The sequence below is a fragment of the Tympanuchus pallidicinctus genome, unplaced genomic scaffold, assembly GCF_026119805.1.
Source record: "Tympanuchus pallidicinctus isolate F22 unplaced genomic scaffold, pur_lepc_1.0 scaffold15, whole genome shotgun sequence".
Classification (NCBI taxonomy): domain Eukaryota; kingdom Metazoa; phylum Chordata; class Aves; order Galliformes; family Phasianidae; genus Tympanuchus; species Tympanuchus pallidicinctus.
The window spans coordinates 7,790,002-7,816,651 of NW_026294669.1; the positions used below are offsets into that span (position 1 = coordinate 7,790,002).

At 44.1% G+C, this 26,650-nt stretch overlaps 1 protein-coding gene, 1 long non-coding RNA gene and 1 pseudogene across 3 annotated transcripts in view; 1 reads left to right on the plus strand and 2 right to left on the minus strand.

Annotated features, from left to right (window-relative positions):
* DPP10 (dipeptidyl peptidase like 10) overlaps positions 1-26,650 on the plus strand; it is a 396,750-nt gene that overhangs the window by 369,164 nt on the left and 936 nt on the right. The window contains exons 29-30 of the mRNA XM_052675375.1: positions 225-474; positions 19,814-19,996. The gene's annotated coding sequence lies outside the window, so the exon portion shown is untranslated. The remainder of the gene's footprint in view (positions 1-224; positions 475-19,813; positions 19,997-26,650) is intronic.
* On the minus strand, positions 466-5,795 carry LOC128076902 (NADH-ubiquinone oxidoreductase chain 2-like; annotated as a pseudogene).
* LOC128076903 (uncharacterized) lies at positions 5,867-25,104 on the minus strand. 2 transcript variants are annotated; one of them, XR_008204728.1, is made up of 6 exons: positions 25,000-25,104; positions 23,994-24,047; positions 22,534-22,763; positions 18,826-18,993; positions 17,621-17,766; positions 5,867-6,945 (listed from the first exon to the last, which is right to left on the minus strand). It is a non-coding gene; the product is annotated as an uncharacterized LOC128076903 (long non-coding RNA). The 2 variants fall into 2 exon arrangements; XR_008204727.1 differs by lacking the exon at positions 5,867-6,945 and having other exon boundaries at positions 17,376-17,766.

Below are 26,650 nucleotides of genomic sequence, written 5' to 3' on the forward strand. Positions count from 1 at the left end.
ACGTGCCAAGTTGAAGGAACCTGGCCCTAGAGGTGTAGTCCGTAAGCACAGTCACAATAATGAATTCATGCATACAAAGTAAGTATGTGAAATGCACACAGTCGTAAGGAAAACTTGGTCACTCGTGTGTTCCTGGCAAACAAATACCGATATGTTGTCCCAAATTGATTTGCGTATTCAAGAGCAGATCGATGAGTGACGTTTTGCATTTTCCTCACCTCTAGGACTGACAAAACTATCCCTCAGGACACTGTGTCAGAGATGTAGAATGAAGCATCTATGCTTTGGGATTCGTCTGTAAGGCCCAGGAGACCGCCACAGCTCTGTTACGGAGACCGGTGTCAGGTAAAGTGTTGGCACACAGGGCTGCGAGTGTTCCTGAAGCACGGGCTATTTCCAACAGGATAAATCTCCTCCTATGATGTGAAGTCACCATACTGCGCGTCGACTCAAGGAGAATCAGGCAAACCACCGGTAAGTGCTGACTGGTTTAGACTGCTTTAGACTGCAGGGTGTGATGTCTCGTGCGTAACAGAAGTGAGCTGTGGCCTTTCTAATTCTAATATGTGAGGATGTGAGGAGGTATTTGAGGTGTCATTCGCCCACTGCAGTCCCACTTCCAGCTCTGAGCTGCTTTGTGTTGCGCGTAAGTCCCGCAGCGTTGCCTTGCGCTCTCGTCTTCCTGAGATGGGTGGGATCCTACAGGGAGTCATTACAGAACATTAGGCTTTTGCCTGAAAAACAAATAGAGTGTTGGTGCATGTATTACAGAAATAAATTTCCTGGCTTAACATCCTTGAAATTCATTTATGCTAAAAATTTCGGCTCATCCGTTGCCTGGATATGGCTGAAGCCTCTAGAACAGACCACATGGAGAGAAGTAGAAATACTAGTTCAGCAAAAGGCACCCAACAAAGTCTGGCTGGAAGGAGAAGCGTGGAGGCACGGGAATCAGAGGCAGTCCTGCATGGCAGCCTGGCCTCTCCCAGGGTTCTCCTTCTGCCAGCAGAGTGCCCATGGCTTTGCGGTGGTCTTCTGTTTCTCAGTGCATTGTCCGAGTCTCCGTGTATTTTCTTTGCGTGGGCTGTCATCTAGTCGATGCCTTTATCTCAGGATAAATGAGAGTGGCATCTGCCCTCTCATTCAGTTTGCACTGCCGGCCACACTTTGCAGTGCACAGAGACGCTTGTAAACAAGGAGCAGGTTAGGGGAACAGCTTAGAGTTGAAGTGGAATAAGCTTACAGCTTTAGAGAGGTGTTATCGTGTATTTCTCCTTGCCTCTCATTGTAGTATACAATAGCCACAATACTGTAGCTTTCAGCAAACGATAGCGACAGAAATAAGTGCCGTGACTTGTATCAAACGGTTCTGTAGTAACATCCCACCGTCTTCCCTGGAGATCTAGAGTAATAGTCTCGGTGTGGCAAAGGCCACTTACATTTCTCTTCTTGACGTGTCCCTCGGCTCCCTGTTTGCTTGAATGCAACCACCTGCCCAGGGTCCGTGCAGCTCGTTTACTGCCGGTGTAATAGGAATGCTAGGCCATGGAGCCACAGTGCAGTGTTATCTCCTTTCCCTGGGATAACAATAAGCCCTGTTCGTTTGCGGGTAAGATTCAACCATATCGCACGAAAAAGCAGGAAACGTGAAAATGTTTTCCTCAAGCATTTTCCATCTCTGTCCCCTTGCCTCGCCTTCGGTACCCATCCGTCCTCTTCTGTGAGGAAAATGATCACTTCAACAGTAGTGGCGTTAAAGTGTCGGTCACGCTATAGAAAAATAAGAGAAGCCGAGGCTTAGGAGTCAGAGATATTTCACAACACTTCTTCAGGCTGCACAATAGACGTGTTAGGAAAGGCAAGAACGTACTGGACAGAGGCTGCTTTTCTGCTAAGACTGCATGAAGTCACCACTGAATGTGGGGACTGATTAGAGAATTCGAAGCACCGTCCATCGTGTCAGAGCGAGGGCAAAGGGCCGCGTTCTGAGCAGGCTGCTTTGTGTGGCAGCTGACAATGGGCAGAGCTTTCTGAGATGTGAGGTGGATTTACAGGAATTCAGATGTTACGGTCATATAGCTGTTCCCCACTGTGTTAATTCCACCTATGGTTTCTCTACTCAAACTGAAATTCTCTTTTTCTCTCAATAACAAGGTCACTGTCATTTCCACCCCTCTAAAAGCAAATAATGTATGCAATGGTGGAAATAAATCAAATTTAACAAGCTGACTTTGCTGCTGCCGCTGTCCACATTACATTGTGTTGCACAGCGGCGCCCTCTGAACAGCTACCACCGCTCGGTTCACCGTGAGCCATACACGAATTGAAAGTCATGTCGAGAGCTAACTTCGGCAACTTCTTTTTCAGCTTCTTATTTTTGCTGGTTCCAAATGAATATCACCTTCTGCCCCTGTGGCATTGATCCCTTTTTGCTAAAACTGACCCAACAAATTTATTAGAAAAAGGCAGACGGTATTACTGCTAAATTACATTACATTATCTTGTTCAGTTACATTAAGTTGTTACCTTATGTTACCTTCGGTAGTAACGCTCATGTGGCAATGAGCAGTACACGGGGATCGTAAACCTCCTGTGAGAATGAGAACTCGGCCGTGCGTTTGTTCATAACTGTTATTAGTTAGGCAGAATAGCACGGAAGAGGTAATTCCGTGGAGGTTAAAAGGACTGTCACGCTGTGAACAGTCAGTGAGTTTGGATTAGGATTGTGGCAATAAGTACGACGATACCTGCTCACGTGCCAAAGTTTAGGTAAAGGGCACCAGTGTCTTGATGGATAGTTGAGAGCAGTCATTCCTTGACAAAGGTCACTGGTGAGATGGCCGAGTACTGTAGCATTAGGCTGAGGTTCTTTTTACAGAGGTTCAATTCCTGTTATTGACCGTGCAGTGAAATTCATGTTGAGTTACAAGCTCAACGATTCACAGAGGCATGCCAGGGTCTCATAGGCAGAAGCCAGAAACAAAGGCGGTTAGCTTTTAAGCTAAGACTCACCTGCGAAGGATGGGCTTTAATTTACTGGGAGAGTCTGCTTTGCATTTGGAAGGTACAGATAAGTGTCCTATTAGTCATAGCACTCTGCAAAAACCAAAAGAGTTTAGCTTTTATTTAAGGCATTGGTGGCTTCCACTTTCTGTATTCTGCGTCCTAGATTTCTAGGTTGTGGTGAGAATTGTGGGATTGTGAGGCAAAGGTAGATGGTGTTTGAGTATTTACCGGTATACCGTAGCTTCACGCGATTGGAAGAGTTGAGAGCAAGCCTCGCTGAGTGATACGTGAGGCAGTGTTAAAAGGAGAGGCTGCATAGTGATGATTGTGGCTGCTGGGGTTATTAGTCGTTCAGTAAGCTCCTGGGTGCTGAGTAATTTAGGTCCAAAGGCGGTCGGCGGTTGGAGGCCCGCTAGGGAGAGCAACGTCAGCAGTAGGCTCGCATTTGGCATTGGGGTTTTTGTTAGCGAGATTGTCCATAATTGTAGGATGTTGTCTAAGGATGGGAGTATAGATGTCATTACGATAGACTGGTTAGAAGGTGAGGAGGGTGAGTTTAGGATTCTAAAGGATGATTACAGCCCTTCAGCAGAGGTGGGAAATAGGTGAGAAAGCTAGAATCTTCTGCCGTCAAGGTAATAGCTGGGATGTTAAGGAGATTGGTGTCAGGTGATCGGGATGTCAGTAAGAGGAGAGTGAATTTGGAGAATTTTATTAGCGGCAAGGGCAGCAAGGCAGCAGTCCGGGATGTTCCTTGAAATGGTTTTGGAAATCCAAAGTGGAATGGAAGTAAGTCTAGTTGATGGCAATTGCTCTTGCTGATAGGAGCCTTGCGGTAGGGTAGCTTAGTTGCGTGATGTCCTGTTGGCCAGTGACCCAGGCATTGATTACGTTCAAAGAGAATAAGGTCCGTTGAGGCCGATCGGGTGAGGAAACTTTTGGCCGTGACTTCAATTGCTCACAGGTGATGCGATTTGGAAGTGAGCGAGGTGACGGTTAGGCTGGCTGTTTCAGGCCACTACCCGACTGCGGCTTGAAACTGTGATAGTAGTTCTTATGATTAGGCTTAGGATTGTGATTAATTTGGCATGTGGGCTCTTCAGCGGGGGAAGGGGTTGAGCCATCACTTCTGGGTACAGTCTCCCCCCATGTAGCTTAATTAGCTGAGCCTACTGGAAAATGACATAAGAGTACAAAGAGTTGTGTAAGTTCGGTTCTTTTCCACATTTTTCTTAGGAAATGAGAAAGCTGTTGTACCTCTATATTCACTTTATCGTAGCGCACCTTTACGTTCAGATGCATTTCTTTAGATAAGGAGGTAGGCCGGCATAGCAGACCGGCATGCTGGCAGGCCAAAAGTCCATACCTAGCGTTGCGGGCAGGATGTTTTTTCATAGAAGGTGCATCAATCGGTCATAGCGGACATATGGATGTGGGACTTGGAGTCGTACAAATACCGAAGACAAAAGTAGCATTTTTGTGGGTATTGCGATCAAGAATAGTTCAGAAGGGTGGTTTTAAGGAGCTTGGATTTAGGGTTTTATGGTTACTGCCTTTATTAATGCAATATTTGTCTACTTGGCTAGGAATTATTGTGAGGAGTCGTGAGAAGAAAATAAGGTAGAGGGTCTCGGGTGATGGCTAGAACGCTTAGGGTATAGTTTTCACTGAGTACAGCTAAAGAGAGCAGGATGGGTAGAGCGATTTCACAGGTGATAGCTTGTGCGGCTCCTCCAAGTTCTCTGATTAGCGCATATTTTGAGTTTGAGGCCCATCTTGATCAGAGGAACGACCAGAAGGCCAGAGAGAAGGTCCGGTTTTAGGACAGAAGGGGAGAATGGTAACAAAACAGGGATTCAAACGTTGAGGGCTAGGAGGGAGGGCTGGGATAAGGGTTACGAAGAAGATGAAAGGGAAGAAGATGGACAGACAGATAGTTTAAGTCCATCTGCAGCTGGTTACAGTAGTCCAAGGGGGCCTACGATGTTTGAAGCTATAGGGGCTTCTGCGTAGCTTAGGACTTTTGGTTTTCTAATGGTAGGAAGGCTGCGGTGACTCGGATGGAAAGTCTTCTGCATTTGCTGAGCTCTGCCACGCTATCTCGAACTTTTCCTAGGATTTCGCGTGGCGGCGTTAGATGGCAGGAGTGCTTGGAGTATTGGCCCCATTTCTGCGGTCCTTTTATACTTGGAGAAGTATACCACAGAAAACAACCCGGATTATTCCGGTGTCTGATCAGATCACATAGGACTGTTAATGGTTGAACAACCTAATCCTTAATAGGGTGTCCTGATCTCACACTGAGGTCATAAAATGGAATCGCGTGTGTTTTTGTACTTGAAATGTATAGGTTTCAGCACGCTTGCTGCAGATGGCTGCTTTAGAGCCCGCAAGGGCCACGGGGTGGACTGTTACCCGGTAGCACAGGCTGTGTTCTTTTTCAAGGAATCTGTACCTCCCTTAAACAGCACGTCCTGATTTTGTCACGCAGCAGTTGGCCAAAGTTTACAGGAGGGAGACTTAAGGGGAACTTTGATTGATTCTGCAGGCAACCGGGTATCACCTGTCTATCTCGGCCTGCTTTTCACCTCTACATACAGGTCTTCCCACTCTTCTACAACATAGACAGGTTTGCTCTCAATGGCTGCTTGTAAGTTTGCTTGCATTTCATTACAGAAAACTGCAGTTTGGCTTGGTTGTTCTCAGCGAATCATGAACAAGAAGTATAGGCGTTACTATTTTTTTTTCTTCGCTGCTCTTATTGTTTCATCTTTCCCTGTTTTGGGAACAGTATCTTTTCTATCAGCTAGACAAGGTTTGAATGTTGTAATCTGGTGAAATACTGAGTTCTTTACAGCTAGACAAGGTTTGAATGTTTTAGTCTGGTGAAATACTGAGTTCTTCACTGTCTCAGCAGTGAGCGCCGGTTGGGCTAGAGGAGGGAGAGGGCTTTCAAAATAACCTGGTGTGTGGCAGATATATTTCAGGTATAATCTGCCCACACTGCGGTTTGTTAGAACTCACTCACCTCATATTCAGTTCTTTGGCTGTGTTGTTTATGTAGATAGGTTGCTTGCAATGATGACAACAGGCAGAATGTACGTACCCCAGAGCAAACTTAATTAAAGCGGGCTATGACACCCTGGTTAACTGTTAAGTCAGTCCTCCTGTAAAGACAGTTTTATACCTTTATTCGTGGGCACTCTTTGCTGGAAAACGTTGCTCATTTTATCCATCCTGTGAGTTATACCTTTACTTGTAATATTGTGTTAGCAGAGCAGCTATCAAACCCACCATCATACCCTCAGGGCAGGCGGTCTGGCAACAGCAGCGTGCATACCGCGTGGACAAGATGCGGCTGCGCGAAGGACAGATCATCAGTTTCAGAACAGGCTCCTCTAGGTAGATTCTGGATACTGCCAAATCAGTAGTTATTGTACTGATATGTGTTAGGCAGATTTTTTTGGCATGGAAAGATGTAGCTAATCCCAGTTTGCATCCTGGCTGTCACAGGTTGAAATTTTTCACGTCTGCAAAGATGATTGTGAGGGTCGGTTTAAGTGCATCTTGAGACGATGACAACTTAGTTGTGTTTTGATGTTTGTCATTGTATGATTTAAGCAGTCTTCTTGCTGAGTAGGAAATTAATTTTGGTTTGTGGTGTGACCACAATGGCCGACCCAGCATTTACCCACATCACTAAGAAGAGGAAATGTCACGATCGCATTCAAAAGCAGTAAGTGAGTATTCTACTACCAGATGCTTTGCGAAGCGCAGCCTGACGGGGGTTAGGAATGCCACGGGCCAGATGTAAGAACGAGAAACTCTGAAGTGGTAGATGGGCCCGAAGCTGGTCATTCCAAACATGACATGAAAGGTTCGTTGAGTTCACGTGACATGTACGATCAATCAAGCCCTCAGGTACGTCCAGTATAACAACTGCAAAAGAGTGGGACAGAGGTTGTAGAAGTAAGTACTGTGACCATTAACAGTTAGGTGATTAGTTAGTAGTTATCAGTGACATTATAGTTGCAGTAATTGTATTAAGTGTTCAAACATTTATCTATACCAGGCTGGAAGAAATGTCACTAAAGAAGGGACCTGAAAGACATGCACTTAGGGAGAGGGTTACATTTACTTGAAAGTAGTAATACTACTACTACTGATATTAATAATAATAATAAATTGTAATAAATTAATTTCCCTAGTTAGTTGAGAACAGCCATGACTTTTCAAACCATGTTCCTTGGAACATAACCAAGTGGCAATGTATGAGGGACTAAACATTTTAGTGTTGTTTTTTTTCCCCCCCACATTAGGTACTTTGGGTGTTGTACTGCAAGTTGTGAGTTTGGTACTGGAGCCTGTGACTGTGTGTGGGTGGTTGAATAATGTATTCAGCAGCACCTTGTATATCTTCAGTGTTGTTTTTATTTATTTTTATTTGTTCTTATTGCCTTTAACAGCCGATCCATTTTTGGCTTGCCCTCCTGGGCAGGGCGCCTTGGCGCACACTGGACTGGGGGGGGACAGGCAGAGTGGGTGAGTGAGTGAGTGGGGCGCCTTTGCGCCTTGGCGCACACTGGACTGGGGGGGGACAGGCAGAGTGGGTGAGTGAGTGAGTGGGGCGCCTTTGCGCCTTGGCGCACACTGGACTGGGGGGGGACAGGCAGAGTGGGTGAGTGAGTGAGTGGGGCGCCTTTGCGCCTTGGCGCACACTGGACTGGGGGGGGACAGGCAGAGTGGGTGAGTGAGTGAGTGGGGCGCCTTTGCGCCTTGGCGCACACTGGACTGGGGGGGGACAGGCAGAGTGGGTGAGTGAGTGAGTGGGGCGCCTTTGCGCCTTGGCGCACACTGGACTGGGGGGGGACAGGCAGAGTGGGTGAGTGAGTGAGTGGGGCGCCTTTGCGCCTTGGCGCACACTGGACTGGGGGGGGACAGGCAGAGTGGGTGAGTGAGTGAGTGGGGCGCCTTTGCGCCTTGGCGCACACTGGACTGGGGGGGGACAGGCAGAGTGGGTGAGTGAGTGAGTGGGGCGCCTTTGCGCCTTGGCGCACACTGGACTGGGGGGGGACAGGCAGAGTGGGTGAGTGAGTGAGTGGGGCGCCTTTGCGCCTTGGCGCACACTGGACTGGGGGGGGACAGGCAGAGTGGGTGAGTGAGTGAGTGGGGCGCCTTTGCGCCTTGGCGCACACTGGACTGGGGGGGGACAGGCAGAGTGGGTGAGTGAGTGAGTGGGGCGCCTTTGCGCCTTGGCGCACACTGGACTGGGGGGGGACAGGCAGAGTGGGTGAGTGAGTGAGTGGGGCGCCTTTGCGCCTTGGCGCACACTGGACTGGGGGGGGACAGGCAGAGTGGGTGAGTGAGTGAGTGGGGCGCCTTTGCGCCTTGGCGCACACTGGACTGGGGGGGGACAGGCAGAGTGGGTGAGTGAGTGAGTGGGGCGCCTTTGCGCCTTGGCGCACACTGGACTGGGGGGGGACAGGCAGAGTGGGTGAGTGAGTGAGTGGGGCGCCTTTGCGCCTTGGCGCACACTGGACTGGGGGGGGACAGGCAGAGTGGGTGAGTGAGTGAGTGGGGCGCCTTTGCGCCTTGGCGCACACTGGACTGGGGGGGGACAGGCAGAGTGGGTGAGTGAGTGAGTGGGGCGCCTTTGCGCCTTGGCGCACACTGGACTGGGGGGGGACAGGCAGAGTGGGTGAGTGAGTGAGTGGGGCGCCTTTGCGCCTTGGCGCACACTGGACTGGGGGGGGACAGGCAGAGTGGGTGAGTGAGTGAGTGGGGCGCCTTTGCGCCTTGGCGCACACTGGACTGGGGGGGGACAGGCAGAGTGGGTGAGTGAGTGAGTGGGGCGCCTTTGCGCCTTGGCGCACACTGGACTGGGGGGGGACAGGCAGAGTGGGTGAGTGAGTGAGTGGGGCGCCTTTGCGCCTTGGCGCACACTGGACTTCGCCTTTCGCCTTTCGCCTTTCGCCTTTCGCCTTTCGCCTTTCGCCTTTCGCCTTTCGCCTTTCGCCTTTCGCCTTTCGCCTTTCGCCTTTCGCCTTTCGCCTTTCGCCTTTCGCCTTTCGCCTTTCGCCTTTCGCCTTTCGCCTTTCGCCTTTCGCCTTTCGCCTTTCGCCTTTCGCCTTTCGCCTTTCGCCTTTCGCCTTTCGCCTTTCGCCTTTCGCCTTTCGCCTTTCGCCTTTCGCCTTTCGCCTTTCGCCTTTCGCCTTTCGCCTTTCGCCTTTCGCCTTTCGCCTTTCGCCTTTCGCCTTTCGCCTTTCGCCTTTCGCCTTTCGCCTTTCGCCTTTCGCCTTTCGCCTTTCGCCTTTCGCCTTTCGCCTTTCGCCTTTCGCCTTTCGCCTTTCGCCTTTCGCCTTTCGCCTTTCGCCTTTCGCCTTTCGCCTTTCGCCTTTCGCCTTTCGCCTTTCGCCTTTCGCCTTTCGCCTTTCGCCTTTCGCCTTTCGCCTTTCGCCTTTCGCCTTTCGCCTTTCGCCTTTCGCCTTTCGCCTTTCGCCTTTCGCCTTTCGCCTTTCGCCTTTCGCCTTTCGCCTTTCGCCTTTCGCCTTTCGCCTTTCGCCTTTCGCCTTTCGCCTTTCGCCTTTCGCCTTTCGCCTTTCGCCTTTCGCCTTTCGCCTTTCGCCTTTCGCCTTTCGCCTTTCGCCTTTCGCCTTTCGCCTTTCGCCTTTCGCCTTTCGCCTTTCGCCTTTCGCCTTTCGCCTTTCGCCTTTCGCCTTTCGCCTTTCGCCTTTCGCCTTTCGCCTTTCGCCTTTCGCCTTTCGCCTTTCGCCTTTCGCCTTTCGCCTTTCGCCTTTCGCCTTTCGCCTTTCGCCTTTCGCCTTTCGCCTTTCGCCTTTCGCCTTTCGCCTTTCGCCTTTCGCCTTTCGCCTTTCGCCTTTCGCCTTTCGCCTTTCGCCTTTCGCCTTTCGCCTTTCGCCTTTCGCCTTTCGCCTTTCGCCTTTCGCCTTTCGCCTTTCGCCTTTCGCCTTTCGCCTTTCGCCTTTCGCCTTTCGCCTTTCGCCTTTCGCCATCAGAAAAAATTACTCAGATTTTTCAAAAAAATTTTATTTATAAAACCCACACAGACACATTTTTATTCTTTATTTTGCTTTTTTTTTTTATTCCCTTAGTTCCTTTTCTTTTTTTCTTCTTGTTTTTTTTCCATCTTCCTGAGTTGCCATTAACAGACATTCTCATTTCTAGGAAGCAATGACATGACTAATGCATGACCATGAAACATTTTCTCTGCTTTTTCCCCCCCTCTACATTTCAAAAAATCACACATCTTTTCTCTTCACCATGTTTCCATTGCTCATTTTCCTTACTGTTTCTCTGTCATTCCTTTACAGTTGCATTTCAATCTAATCTTTTCAAAGCACCATCCAGGCCACTTATTTCTCACTTCTTCACAGAACCAGCCTTAACACACACAATGACCAGTAACATTTGGCATATCTTATTTCAACTCTGCACTACACCCTCTGTTTTCCTCTAAACAGCATTGACATACCCTCCTTTTAGTCCATGTACTGTTAAAAGCACACCATTCTTAGTATTCACAGGGCAGACATGCATCAAGCCCAATTATGTTTCTGGTCTATACATGGTTGCCACCATGATGGCAAGGCTGCTGCACACAGGCCACCGTACAAGCGGTGCCAGAAGGTACAAGCCACGTGGACCCTTTTAGACACACCCCAGACAGAATTACAAGCACCATGCTTCACTGGACTGACACGTTCTACTTCAAAGCCAGCATAGTCAACATCCTGGCACAATTGGGACTCCGCACCTTAAGTCAGTTATATAATGAACAGACGATTAACCCTCGCACATCATAATTCAGAGATAACAGCCACACAAAGCAAACTTAAATCTTCCCCTGAAGTACAAACAGGATATTTTCAAACAAACAGCCACTATTAATTAAACCCATCTCAGTTGTAAAAGAGCAGGAGGAGCAAATGAGAAGGGCGACAGCGATCCTGCCACTGTGTGCCCTGAAGTGACCTAAGGCTGCCTAAGCTCATACCCCTCGTAATCCAAATCCAGAAACCGCTGACATTATTAGTATCCCAACCGGCATTTAAGTCCCAAGCCAACTCAACAACCTGCACTGAGGGACAAGAGTCACTTTCCCATACTATGGGCCCCGAGATTCATCATCCTGTTTATCATCTGAAGCTTAACAGATACTGTACTTCTCAACCCCTTACTAGATATACCCTGCACACCACTTACTGCATAGTAGCCCACTTCTGTTATCACGTCCTTTCAATAGAAGTAGTCTCGACCATTCTAACAGAAGGAATTGCCAATTCCAACCTGTTCAAAGGCTTCACCCTTCAACCAGACGAACTACATATCACACTTAAGTGATATTTGTAGGGAGATGGTTGAGTCCTGCAAGATTTCTTCAGCGCAAGAGCTACATCCCACCAGACATATAACTACCCCAATACACACACACACACACACACACACACACACACACACACACTCCTCCAACACCGCCTTAATCTCATTAACTGCTATAATCATACAGCGATTCTTTAAGCACAAAGTAACATAGCTAGGACTAACCACAACTAATACTGAATAAATCCTTGGTTGCTTAACATCATATCGAACCTTTGAAGAACCAGCCTTTGTTTGCTGCAAGAAAGGAAGGAAACAAACCCTCAGATGCTGGGTTTCAGGCCAACCGCAAACTACTCCGTGCTGCTTTTGGTATTTATAAACCAACTCAGTAGCCTTGTCAAGACTAAGTCACAGTTTAAATCTTGTCCACTTTATCAGTGTCAATTAGAATTTCAACGTGCTTCACCCGCTACTGTAGAAAAAGTCACTTCCGCAGCTGTGCGGTTAGCTACGTTAGCTGTCTGCTAAATACTTTATCTCCCAGCCCCTTACTGATGAAAGAAATAGCCAACGCTGTCAATGCTCAAGAAATACAGATCAGCCTAAACATCCTACTGGTCATCACGCTAATCCTGTTCACCCTCCACTCCATGCATACCCTTTACATGTTAGGCAAGACTGAAGGAGTACAAACACATGGTAAAGCTGCGAGAGAGAAAAATCAGAAAGGCCAAAGCCAAACTAGAACTGAACTTGGCCACTAAGGTGAAAGACAACAAGAAATATTTCATAATTGCATCAGCAGTAAGAGGAAGGCTAAGGAGAATCTCCAGCCCTTGTTGGGCACGGAGGGGAACAAGGATCGAGATCAAGCTGCGGCACTAAATGCCTTCTCTGCCTGAGTCTTTAAAAGCAGGACTAGTTGCTCCCTAGGCACACGGCCTTCCTAGTACTGGAAGATAGGGATGGAGAACAGAATAGGCCCTGCATAATCCACAATGAGATCCAAAAGCTGCACTCTCACAAGTCCACGGGGCCGGATGAATTGCACCCTAAGGTGCTGAGGGAGTTGGTGGATGTGGCCACTCTCAGTCATCCTTCAACAGACCTTGCTAACCAGGTATGTCCTGGTGGACTGGAGACTGACAAATGTGATGCCCATCTTCTAAAACGGCGATGCTCCTAGTAGCTACAGACCTGTCAGTCTCACCTCAGTGTCAGGAAAGGTTTTGGAATGGACAACCTCAAGAGCCATCTTGGATCAATTACAGGTCAGTCAGGGAATTAGGCCCGGCCAGCACGGGTTCGTGATCCTGCTTGACAAACCCGATTTCATTCTGTGACTAGGTGACCTACTTAGCAGATGAAGGCTAGGCTGGTAATGTTGTCTACCTGGACTTCAGTAGAGCCTTCCATGCTGTTCCCCACTACAATGTTACGGAGAAGCTGGCTGCCTATGGTTCAGATGGACATAGGCAGTGCTGGGTGAAACAGTGGCTGGGCCAATGAGTTGTGGTCAGTGGAGTTAAGTCTAGCTGGCAGCCGGTCACCAGCAGTGTCCCCCAGGGCTCAGAACTGGACCTGCTCCTATTTAACAACTTAATTAATGATCTTAATGAGGGGGATTGAGTGCACCCTCAGTAAGTTTACAGACAACAAGTTGGATCCCCCAGAGAATAGAGAGGCACTACACAAGGACCTAGATAGACTGGACTGATGGGCCCAGGTAAAACTGTACAAGTTCCAATAGGGCTGACTGTCAGATCCTGCATTGGGTCACAGCAACCCAGGCAACCCTACATGCTCAGGGAGGAGCACCAAGAAAGCTGCCTGACAGAAGATGACCTTGGTGTATTGATGGACAGTTGGCAGAATATGAGCCAACAGTGTGCCCAAGTGGCAAAAAAAGGCTTGAATCAAGAATGGTGTGGTAAGCAGCACTAAGGAAGTAGCCCTGCCCCTGTTCTTGGCACAGGTGAGGCCACACCTCGAGTCCTGCGCTCGGTTTTGGGCACCTCAGTACAGAAGAGACATTGTAGTGCTGGAGCAGGTCCAGAGAAGGGCAACAAGGCTTGTGAAGGGCTTGGAGTATATGCCCTATGAGGAGAGACTGAAGGAAATAGCCTGGGGAAAGAGAGGCTGAGGGGACACCTTATTGCTCTCTTCAGAGATCTGAAAGGTGACTGCAGCAAGAGCGGGGTCACTTCTCACTTGTGACAGGATGAGGGGAAATGGCTTCAAGTAGCACCAGTGGAGATATAGATTAGATACCAGAAAAACTTCTTTACAGAAAGAGTAGTTAAGCACTGGAATAGACTCGCTAGGGAGGTACTTGAATCACCATCCCTGGATGTATTTAAAATCCATTTGGATATGGTTGCTCAGGGACACGATTTAGCAGTGGGTTGTTAGAGGTAGGGTAGCGCGGTTGGGTTGCAGTTGGACTTCGTGATCTCAAAGGTCTTTTCTAAGCTGAGCAATTATATGATTCTAATAGCCACCATTGGTCTCTGTTGACATACCTCAGTATGTTACCTTTTAAGAATACTCCTGGCCAAGTCTCATCCCTATTTCTAGTATCATCCTTGACTCTTCCCACTTACAGTTATGTGCCACAGTTATCTACGTCAACTCCTACCACAAATAGCTGTTTATTTTAACCGTAATTATAAACGAACCATCCCTCCTAGCATTCTCAACCACAGAACTTGTATTATTATTTCATTTAAAGCAACCCTAATCCCAACACTAGTTTTCAAGCCACGATCACAGAACAAGCAGAGAACCTAAATACTGGCATCTAGCAGCCATCCTACATTCTCGTCGTCTCATTACTGCTTCTAATCACAATCCCGTACCTGCACATAAAATCCAGCACTCTGCACCTACTTGCTCTGAAACCCACCCTCTGTCCTCACGACCTCAGGAACATCCTATTTCACCTAGTCCTTCTGATGAATTTGACAGGAAAAGCCTCCCTGTGTGGTCTCCGTGCACACCTCCCAGAAGTCCACAGAAAACCCCCAGTGCAGGCTCAGTGCTACTCGCTGCCATTAAAGCTAGGAGGATACGGTGTTATACACACTGTCCTTCTACCAAACCGCCCACATCATTCTTTCTTTACCCTGGACCTATGGAGAGCTTGGTCAGTTCTCCTATGCCAAACAGATCTAATATCTCTTATTGCTTATTTATGCGTCAGTCATAGGTGCGAGTGTAATTCCAATCCACAGATTGTTCTCAGGGGTAGAAGTGCTCATCATCTCCCATGGACTTACCTCCTCATTTCTTTCTGCCTGGCTAATATCAACTGTAGAAGAACAAATGGGCAAATCCTCAATCTACCTCTCATAATCACGTGACGATTACTAGCTAACAAGTACGGTACTACTAGCTAACAAGCTTAGTTGGACCCCAATCAACATACCCAGTGTCAGAACTGAGATCAGTGGAACAAGACAGTTATGATACTAACAATTATTTTAACCAGTCACAACCCTCTTTACTGCCTCTTACACCATGCATACTATTAATAACTCAGTGAGCCACCTCACCAACCCCCCCATCACACCTACTCAAAACTCAAACAAGAGAACAATTGTCTCATATTCCTACACATCATTCCTATACCAGCCTTAATTCTTAAACCAGAACCAATACACAGAAGTCCTTTAAGATTGAAAAAGTTAACCATCCTTACCTTCTGAGAAGTAGTCCAAATGAGCAAGTCGTAGTAATTCCAGCATCTGAGCCTCAGTCCCATTTAATTTTTAAAAGGAGAAAGTAATTCGTTGGCTCTAGGAACAGCTCATCATGGTGCAAATCAAGTAAAAGAAATGGAGACAAGTCCTTAGCCCTGTGTAGTGATTAGGCAGATTAATATGGTGGGAAAGGCATTATGACAGAGGTGCGATGGCAGAAGGACCAACACAATAGAAAGGTACTATAAAGTAGATTGCTCACCTGTAACAGGAGATTCCAGGTACACCGGGAAAAGATCCACCAAGGGGGAATCTTCAGAAAAAGATCCTTCTCAGTAGTGGTCGATCCTTAAGTGAGGTTGATAAGAGGTGCAGTCAGACTCCACCCCTTCCTATCACACATGTGAATTGCCTTCACCTGTGCTTTCAGGGCTGACCAGGTCTTCAGGTGCTCAATTAGTGGCTCAGGCCCTGACTTCATAGTTCCCAAACAACCCAATTATAGTGCCCCCACTACTAAGAGCATTAAGAACATCCTAGTAACTATTACACAACTCTTAGAGCTGCTTTCCTACTCAGCTTATCCTCAACAACTACCTTCACCATTCAGAAACTGTACTGACAAATCAAGGTACCAACTTTGAAGTTTAGGATCACTTACTTTAGCGGTCTTAGTTATTAACACATACGGAAGTAGTAGCATTAGTCTTGTAAACAAAAAATTGAAGACCCACACCCTTCTGAGACTATCCTTCAGGAAGAAAATACTTAAACCTTTATGTCCAGCTCCCTAGTGATCTGTCACCATAAACACGTTGACCGTTGGACTTGTTGATCCACCCCCTTCCCGGGCAACCCCCACATGAACTGCAGTATAGCAAGGTTGTTAACTAACACACAGCTGCCAAGGACAACTTCAGCCTAGAAAAATAAAGCACATTAATAATCCTACTGAAGTTTAACTGTGCGAGAGACATCCTCTCACTAAAAACAGTAACAACAGTAGCCACAACAGTCTTTCAAAGCTCTTAAAAAAAAAAAAAAAAAAACCTATTAAACAAAACACAGTAAAGGAAAGTCTAACATCAATGTCCTCACCCAACAATCTTAAGCTCCAGAAGATAAGCTAACTCTAAAATACACAGGGTAACAAAAGCCACCAATATACCCTCCCAAAACACAATACTATATATAACATACAGCAAATAACACAAAATATAGAGATTTTGCTTTCCCACCACCAAACAACCACTCAAACCAACCCTGCTACAACATACCAGATACTTGTAAGAAGAGAAGTTCACCAACTACTCACTGTAGACTCTTTGCTTCCTTCAGTCTCCACAAACCTGAGTGCTGCCTCCTCAGCCCTGACCTGCCTTTTTATGCTGCCTCCAATCACAGCTTGCCCAATGAAGCAATCAGCCATATCCAATAAAAAGTGGGAGAGCTTCTCTTGCTCCTATTTGCTCTAGAAGCTGGTAGTGATTGTGCTGTAACTGTAGGTCTTTCTCCAGGGAAGCAGGTAGGAAAGTATAACCAGGTGAGCAACAAGTGCTGGGGAGTTCTCCCCTAGGGTGTTCTTTCTAGGTGTGGTGATTGCAAAATGGAGAGATGTTGACCTGTTGGGCATGTCCAGGGGAGGGCTACAGAAATGACCCCAGGGATAGTGCATCTCCCTATAAGTAGACTGAGAGCTAGGGCTGTTGAGCCCAAGGCAGATCTGGGAGCAGCCTTTCAGTGTCTAGAAGAGGGCTGTAAGAAAGAAGGGGACAGACTCTTTAGCAGGGTTTATAGGTAGGACAAGGAGAAATGATTTCAAACTAAAAGAGGACAAACTTAGATTGCCTATAAGGAAAAAGACTTTTGCAATAAGAGCGTGAAGCACTGGCGCAATCTGCCAAGAGAGGTGGTAAATGCCCTGTCTTTAGTAGTTTGCCACCCTCCTCCTCCTCCAGCTGTGGAGCCTGCTAGCCAGGTGTGCAACCTGGCAAGTGCTTTTTTATGTGCCCTTAAGGTTTCCCAGATAGGGCAGGACTGAGAGGCTAGCCAAGGGATTCATCTCCCAGAGTGCAGGTAAGCCAAAGCTATCAGATAAAAAAAAGTAAGCATTCCAGATTGTTACTCCTTGGAAGAAAGCAGAAGAAATCCTCTAGGGAGCAGAAACCTATTTCAGTGATCGCTTGCTCCATCTTGATTGTTCCCCAAAGCGCTATGAGCGTTGTTAGCAGCTCTAATTCAAATTTGAGAATCGTCAGAATTAGTGCCACGTTACAACATAACGTGTCTGTGACTTCTCAGGGAATGTGTTGTAATTCCTGTAACTTTTCAGTACCGTAATGTTTTGAAACTTTTGAATACCACGCTTGACAAGAAATGCCCCTTTTACTGGATTAGAGACTGCAGGCTTGGGAGGTGTACTGCTCCATAAGGTGTAAATGGGATCAGGTGTAAATGGTTTTCACCCTCTTCAAATGGTCACCCAAAGAATGATACTGTTTTAATTCCATTCTATCCATAGATGTAATATGTTTCATTTCAGATTTAAAGCATTTCCTGAAATATTTTACTTTGGAACCATTTGAAAGGTTATGATCTTTTCTCATTCTTTTTGGCTGGCTGATTGCTTTTTCCCTATGGCTCCAGCATCTCGTGTTCAGTCCGTGCTATATACCCATTATGCTGTATTTGCATGCTTCCCAGTCTGTTCATCCTCCTGCATAAAATACAACAGGTGTGTGTATAGGCCTTCATTAACATTTTGATGGGCTATGATATGACGTTCTTTAGCATCAAAACTTTTTCTGTCTCAATTTCCTAATTACTGCAGTTACGCAGTTGTGATAGTTATGTCTGGCAGTTTTTGTGACATTACTTAAGCAAAAAATGAATCTCAAGAAGCCTTAGGTAGGTGAAAAACTTGATTTTAACTTTTTTTGTGTGCTAAAATATATGCATCAAGTGTCAATTCTCAGCAACAAAATGCTGACCTACATAGCTTTCTGCTCTGGCCTGGGAGGGCCATTTTGATGTATCGCCTATTATTTTCAACTCTCATTCATCAGAAATCAGTTGTGAAAAGGAATGTAGCTGCCCAGTCCCAAAGCTGCATAAATGAAAACCTCATTTTATCCAGCTAGCCTCATAAAAATGGCAGGAATTGTTTGAAGTATCCTTGTGCATAGTCTTATGCCATTAAAGAAAAGCATTAAAACCCGTGTGTGTAACTTGTGCAGAATGCTGGATTCAACCCCTTCAGTATACTTTTTAGATGTGTTCTGTCAGCTGCAATTTACACTTGGTTCATCAGTGTTATAACTCAGGAAATGTTAATCCAAATTTTTTTCTCATTTTTTTGCTTCATAATGTCCTCATTCTCTCTCTTGGTCCCTTCCCTAAAGATCTTGTGCCATATATTCTTATTATGCGTGAGGCATTTAGTGAATTATAAAATAATACTTGAATGGATGCAGTTAAAAGATCAAGGAGTGCTAGAATTTTGCATAGGCAAAAATATATTCTTGAGGCTATTGCGTAACCTTTTTGAAAAGGAATAATTTTTGGCCAATTTAATACAAGAGTAGCGGCTAGTACTGCAGTTTAGGCAGACTTCTGGAGCAGAGTTGTTCATTCTTATGTGGCAGGCCATGTCATGCCCGAGCCTGAATACACTGCATAAATGTTGTTCGCTCCAAACGTATCTCAGAGAAGCAGCTAGATGTTGAATCGTCCAGTTGGAGAGGTCCCAAGCTGCCATTTATCTTTATTTACCTACATTTTCTACCAGGCATTTGGTGCTTTCACCTCTGAAAACTTAAGTGTATGCAATCTGTCTTTTTTCTTTTCTTCCTTTTTAGTATGTTAACAGGAAGAGACTTAGCAGAGATCAAAAAGGGCGTAGCGGTCAAAAAGGAATTGATGTCTCAAAGAGGGAACTTCTCTCCTAAAACAACAAAATTAGAGAAATGTCCATAAGAAAAAAGAATATATATATATATACATATTTTATTAAATTAAATAACGATAAATTAATAATTTAGTATCCATCTTTCTAATTTGGGTTCGGGCCCCAAAAGGCTTTTGAAAAATAACTTAATTAGTTTTTATCCAAATTTGGATAGTTTTTATCCAAAAAACTGTTTTTATCCAAATTTGTAGCAGCATTACCTGAACAGATTGATACAGGCGATGGGAAATGTTCCTGTGTAACAAAGGACGTGATAAGTTACCTGGTGGCATAGAATACAAATTAAGACAGGGAAAGATATTTTGTCCAAAACAAACAAACAACACAGGGAGGTTCCCAAATAATCTTAATGGATTTAGGAATGATATCAGAAGCTAGTAGGTGTTCAGTAAGAGGAAGATACAGCTACAGTAGCTTATCCTGTAAACCAGGAAGCCCCGCAGTCCCTAGGGCAATGCTTGTGAGGTGCAAGTCAGGAGCTTTTCTCGGAGTGCTCCTCAATACTTAATCCTAAACTTAAACAGATTGATTTCTCTGAATGATTGAAAACAAAGTCAGTTGCGTGTCTGAGAACAAAATATTGTCAAAGCAAAACGATGGGATCTGTTGCTCCTAATGGCATTTCTGGAACTGGAATATTTCACATGCAGCTCAATAGTATATGGCCTTTCAATTCTAACCCTGCAGATGGGGAACACTGCTCTGTAAATTCATTCAGTTATTCTGAGAACAGAATGTATCCCTTTAGGAACAATTTTAATAAAACTGAATTATTATTATTTTTTTTCCTTTCTAGCTGATAGCACTTCATTCCCCTATGGTACAAAAGTCTCTTGTTCCTAGTTCTCACACTCCAGAAGATTATCATTAAAATGCAGCACATCATCCTCTAAATCTGTAATTGAAAAAACTTTTGACGCTCTGATAGGCAACGAAATCTGAGGAGAACTGGCAAAACGTGGAGGGGAAAATATAAAAGGTTGGTCTGTTTTCTGCATAATGATTAAGCCAAGAACAAAAAAGTGGTACAAAGTGAGTGCGCTAATGATGACTAAATTAGTTTGAGACCTGTGCTTTGTATGAGCCTAGCCAGGTACAGGTAGTGATGAGTCAAGCAACTTTGGGCAAGAGCGATCCTGAACAAATGAAGTTTAAATGACAACAACTCATTTCCCTTTTGGAGTCACATTTCAAATGACAGTTAAGAACTACATTTAGTGAGACGCAGAGACTCATCTCTGTTCTTTAATATGCGTTTTGATGTATTGAATGAAAACAAGTGCTCGACAGGCTGTGTCAGTAATGGTGCTAAGATTGGACGTGGTCTAGAAGAGAGCCTGTAGCTGTTCTCACTTACTTCATTTCAGGGGAGGACGTTCTTTCCATTGCTCTTCTCCCATTTGGTGAGTTGGTCAATATTTAATGATTAAGATGATTGATTTTATATACAGGGGGAAAAAAAAAAAGCTTATCGGGATTTAAACTTTCTGCCTTTGCTAAATGATAAATGACTTTCTATCATTGCATTAAAGTCTATGTTCCCAGCAGATTCGCTTGCTGACATTATGACTATTGCAGCATCTCTCGCAGTTGAGCATAGAAAAAAGTTCCAAGTAGCTGTGCGCTTTCGATAGTGCAGAAGAGGAACTAAACTCTTCAGCATGGGATCCGCAGCTAACAAGGCGAACTAGCCATGATGCAGCGTGCAAGATGAGAGAAGATCTTGTGCATTCTTCTAGCCTTCTTTTACTTATCAATGACAGGGGATTGAAAGTCAGTCTCCTGGAAGAGTGGATTTCAGGTTTTGTGGCTTGGTTTCCAGCACTGTTAAGGAGATATAAGTAAGGCCATTTGTGTCACTACAATACCAGCTCATGTATTCAAGTGTTAGGGTTATCTCCACGTTGTCCTCTGGAGCCCTGCTGGTTTTATATGGAGGAAGACCATTTTGTGTTTCTGTAGAAGACTAATTACCAGAATAAAAAGAAGGGTTTTGCTGATTTTCTGTGAATATATTTGAAAAATTATTCAGTGAGGCTTCGGTGAAATGGTTTTGGTTTGTTGGAACCTCAAGAAATCCTCTTCCGAAATTGAACAGAAGCACTTTAGAGTCCTTAACATGCACGTTTTGAGTGACTATGTTATGGCAGCTTGCATAAATTATGACAAAGAAACTTTCTAAATTTATTTTAAAATAGTAGCAAACCACTCTTGATCTTGAGGAAAGCCTACAAGAACTCTTTCCAAAATGCTGCCAGTACTCCGCAGTGTTCTTGTGAGCTACTTAGTGAAATATTACTTATTCTTTTTATTAACTTTGAGTTTCTTCTGTTATTCCATCACATGCCCTCTTAGGACTTTTTGTCCCATCTATACGCTGTGTTTATTTACATGGACATATGGTGGGAATAGGCATTCGAATATGCAAAGAAAACTAAAACTCACTGAGGATGGTTATTAGCATGTTTATAACCAGCAAGAGTGACATCTTATCCCAGGCAATTATTGGAATCCACTGAAATCCTGCCACGTTTACACTTCATGTTATTCGGGGGCCAGGCAACTCGATTAGCTTTGGCTAATAACATCAGAGCTGTTCATCAGTGTACAAGCAGTCATCTTCAGCTCTGCAAAGCAAAAGATTTTGTTCCACATTCACAAGCTACAGGAAAAGAAAATCATTATGGTTTCCTATTATCAGAGAGATGCAGATTGTATTGTTGGTGTCCGGCAGTGGCTGGTTAGGAGCGGGCTGTCCGTATCTTCTTCTTGGCATTTATTAAGAGTTTTGTCAGACTGCATTGTGCTATGACCACATAATACTGATCCATTCTGGATTTCCAATTGCAAGTCACAGATACAACGAAGAAAGGAAAATATTCTGCAGCAGAGTAGGCACAGGTCCTAATGAAATGTGGCATATTAATTTCCGAGTTGTGAAATAATATAATCCCAGCAAATTTATATTTCTAATTTGAGGATCCTGAGGAAGAAAAGAAAGAGCCAGTTCTCAGAAATATCTGTTCACTGAGCACGTCGCTTCTGAGTTTTTCTCCATCTTCTTCTGGTCTGTGGAAGCAAAGTCATTCTTCAGAAACTAGAATTCCTGAATTAGTTTATGCATTTTTACAAGACGTGTCCCGGAGATTTTTTATGTACTGGGCAAAGAGATGATAGACGTAGATAAGTAGATATGTTCTATCTGACAAAATGCCTTGAAGAAAAAATGTGAGTAATTTGTGGCTTTTTTTGTTCTTTAACTGATGGATGATGGTGATAAATAAGTTCAATTTAGTTTTCTTGAGAAACTCAAACACCTCAGATTACAAATCCATTTTAAACAGTATGCGTCTGAATCCTTATTTGCAGTACTGCCATTAAGCTCTCGGCTACCTCATGGGACATCAGGTTTATCCCAATACGTATGATACATGAGCCATAAGAAAGCAGATGGTTATGTCCCATTTCAGAGACGGAGACAGTGAAAACAAAGGATATTACTGTGAATAAACGTACCTTTTTCTCTCTGTGTCCCAAAGACGTGCAACATGCCAGAAGCCTGCAGCATTACGCTGGGCATAAGGTTTCAGTTTTCCACATTATGTAGATCAAAGCAGGGATGTACCAGAAAGAGCAGGCTGCTTTCATCTTTACAGGGTGAGCTGTGCAATTGTCCTGGGCCTTTTCACATCCACTCAGTACAATTTCTTCTGATGTGAGGCCAAACCAAGAAGGCTTCTAAAGCACTGGGAAAAAATCTCTCTCTCGTTTAAAAAATAAAACACAACAGCATCATAAATCACATGAAAATAGAATTAGCTATTTTTCTTCTTGATTTTCCCCTTGGCTGAGCTGGTTATCACTGTACTGCGTAGCAGGTTTTTATCAGACAGTGTAATTTCCATACTTCTGAAGTTTGCTATTCGTTATTAGTTTGCAGTGGATTATTACAATACAAACCAAGTACTCAACAAAAACAGCAACTTCATCCAAAGTATTACAATTAAATAATGTTTCTCACTGACAAATCAAATTATTCAGATTACATATTTATAACCATTAATGCTTTCCCAGAACCAGTGTGAATTGAGACATAATTACATACAAGGCTTCTGGGCAGCTATAACTATATTCAGTTGCTAAGTGTAAACCCATAAAGGAAAGATATCTTTGCAGTTTGAGTTGACCATGAGACTGCAAACATATTCTGAAAGTGTCTCAGAATGATTCTTCTTTTCCTAGGTATTAGATGTGAATTGTAATCTATGCATTAAAAACAGCCTACTGTGTGTGGCAATGGAAGCAGAGTTATTCTGTTGTCATTCTGAGGTTTGCTTGCCAGAAAAGAGCAGAGGAGAAAGAGTTCCTGTGATAGATAAGACATAAAGAAATACATACAAAATTCCCACTCAACACGCCAGAAAAGATTGTTAATGTAGCAACTTGCATTGCTTAGCACTCTGGTGTTAAATGGCGCTGAAGTTATTCTTTCTGCCCAGAAACATGAAGTCTCCAGGATTCAATTAAGATATTCAGATCAGTCTTCATTGCTTTGCAAAAGTTAATCGTTTTGCCCCCATTTTTCCCCATTTCAACTTCAATCTTACCTTCTTATTTGTTTCAAATTAAATCAGAAGAAAATGGAGATTTTAAAAAATGAGCTCATTAATAAGCACCCATTTTTGGCAGAGTAGTGGACGAACGACATTCTTTCCATAACGCATTTCAAGTGGTATTGACAGTATTTCAGTATACAAAAAAACTTAGGAAATAGTACCTATCAAATGATTCTCAGTCAAAAATGAGGAAAGTTGGAAAGAGAATCACACTAAGAAAAGCTAATAAATACTAGATCATATACATCCAGAAATGTGTCAAGTTTATACTTCACTTTTGCCAAGGCTTGATTTATAATGCAAGATCTGCCACTCAATCACACGATAAAGGTAAATGCACCTATATATAAAAATACATACCTATGCCTATCGATCTGTCTATCAGTGGATATGAGATCATAGCTTGCTTCACGGCTTTTATCAAAAGAAATCCGAGTTGGACCACAGTATACATTAATCATTCGTCCTCAGGTACAGATCAATATGTTGCGAAACACTTTCATCTTTTCTTTAGAAATAACGTTCAGATATCTGTCAGCCTACTGATGTCTGCAAAATCTCCTAAGATGCTAGTAAAAATTAGTCTTGGCCCATTTTGATTTCAGTGCGTGATGGACGATATAATAACATTATCCACTGACAACACGGTATGAAGTGTTTGCTTGTTAATTATGTATGGGAACACGACAGCTGTGAAAGCAGTGATAAAGCTCCATCAGCCCACGACTGATGTGCTGGAGCACATGGTGCTCCCAAGGATAGGCTACATCTTGATTATTGTGTCTATAACACCAATGAGGAGTCTGGAAATTGTGAAACAATAAATGTGGGTTGAAGTTTGAAACTTTGCGATTCAAACCGTCTTTTTCCCCTCAGATACTGATCAAGAAAAATCCGTGAGCACTTAAAGAGCTCCATGTGTAATACTGACTGTTTACTGGTGCTGATAATGTCATGTAGAATCAGAGCTATTTGGCATGCCTGAAACTCAAATCCATGGTACTGATTACTCTCAGACTCTTTAGCAGACCTGCACCCTCATAGCCTCTTTATATATATATATATATATTTTAATTTAACAGGCATTAGAGTTGAAGAAGCAGCAGACAGGAAACAGCAAAATAAAACTGTGGAATTCACAGTTTTGAAAAGTTGCGCCATGTATTTTCCCAGAATCAAGGCATTATATAGATCAAAATGAGAATGAAACCACTTCTATTCTCTGTTATCCTCCTGGACAGAATGTTTCCTATCTCGACAGTTTTAGTGTGCCAACTCTCTCCTGGCATGACCCTCCCAGAACCTTGTACCCATTACTTCAGATATAAGCCTCATTTCCAGACTTCTTTTTACACTTTCTACCTACCTCGGGAGGATGCTTTCCCCAGCATTGCCTTGCAATGAGAAGGTCGCTCAATTGCCGTGGAGCATCTTCTTGAAATCTCCAGCATCGCAGCTCAGCCCAGCAGGACAAACATCTGTCAGGTTCCTCTTTGAAATTCTCCCATGCTGAGAGAAGAGAAGCCTTCAGCTGGGAAAGCTGATCAATAGTACGGCTTTTCCCTTTTTTGCACTGCGAATTTTTAATCTGCTCTGCATAACACCGTGCAGCTCCTGGTCCTGGCAATGCCTAAGGACTCTAAATAATTCAGTAATACAAATACCAAGTATACACCTAATAAATTTAATGCAGCCAGAAAAAAAGGCACGGAAGTGGGCAGGTAGAAGGAAGGGAAGAGCACGTAAGATTTTCACATCTCTGGAAATCATTCCAAAATGTTTTGCTTTAATGATCTGCTCTGTATGATATACTACGCATTAGAGTAGCAACTAATCCAGTATGGATGGGTTTCATGCAAATTCCGATTGAACCATTAAATATTTTTCTATTAAAAATTATTACTGTATATACCTCATAGTCGGCAAACTCTCTGATTTCTGAATCTTGTTACAACTACCCATAGGAAAGTACAAGCACTCATAGGAAAGTCCTCTCTTGGTAATAAGTATTGATTTCAAAGCTCAATTTACAAGAAACTGGATCCAAAACGTGCCAAAAGTGCCATATTTTCTAGAGATAATGGAGAATATTCTTCGACTAAAATTATTTTTTTGCTCCTCTGTCGTTACTCCCTTTTATATTTGCCCCATGGCACCTACTGTCAAACAAATATGGCCATTCTCTTTCCTTGCTTAATTGTAAATTTGTAAATGAGATATAATTTATTTCTATTACTGATCGATCAAGGAGAATTTATAGTGTGTATTCCCCTCACTATCGCCAAGCACACTTACCCTCAAAGGTAAAATAACTTGCAGTGAGTATAAAAATTGAATTAAATCAATATGTTTTTATTCTCCTCCGGCTCTTTTTCCACCGTTGTACAATTAAAATTCTATGAGGAATGTAATATTGAAGAAATAAATCTTACAGTGCTTAATCAGACTAGATTCAAATAAATAAATCATGAAGAAAACAGTGGAGCATCTTTCAGTGAATGCATAAAGGAAGTGTTGAATATTCAATGAATGAACTATTCTGTAAAAATGTTTTTCTTATTTTAATGCATCAGATTATGAGCAGTTTCCCTTTACATCAGCCAGGTCGGTAATGAAGTATGCAAACCGGTGTTCTCACTACACCTTAAACACAGTCAGTTGTGCGTATGGTTAAATTACTTCTATAGTCAATCCACGGAACTCTCAGCCTGCACCACCTTCTACCTTGTCAGTATGGCTGTCAGTCATGTATTCACACAATGCAGCACAAAAGCACACCTCTAAAATCTAATCTAAGCACAGTTTACTACTGCTGAAGATCTGGATCTGAATACAGCATTATTTTCTTTTCCTGTTTCACTGCGTGGGTGCAGGCTGTCACTATCTCCCTAGGCTGCTCAGGGAAGCTGAAGACCAGGAGGGGAAAGAAATACCTGATCTCATGTGTTCACTGAGCTCCCAGGAGCACTTGTGAGACGCATTCAGGGCACAGGGAGAAAGTGGTATTGATAGCAGTG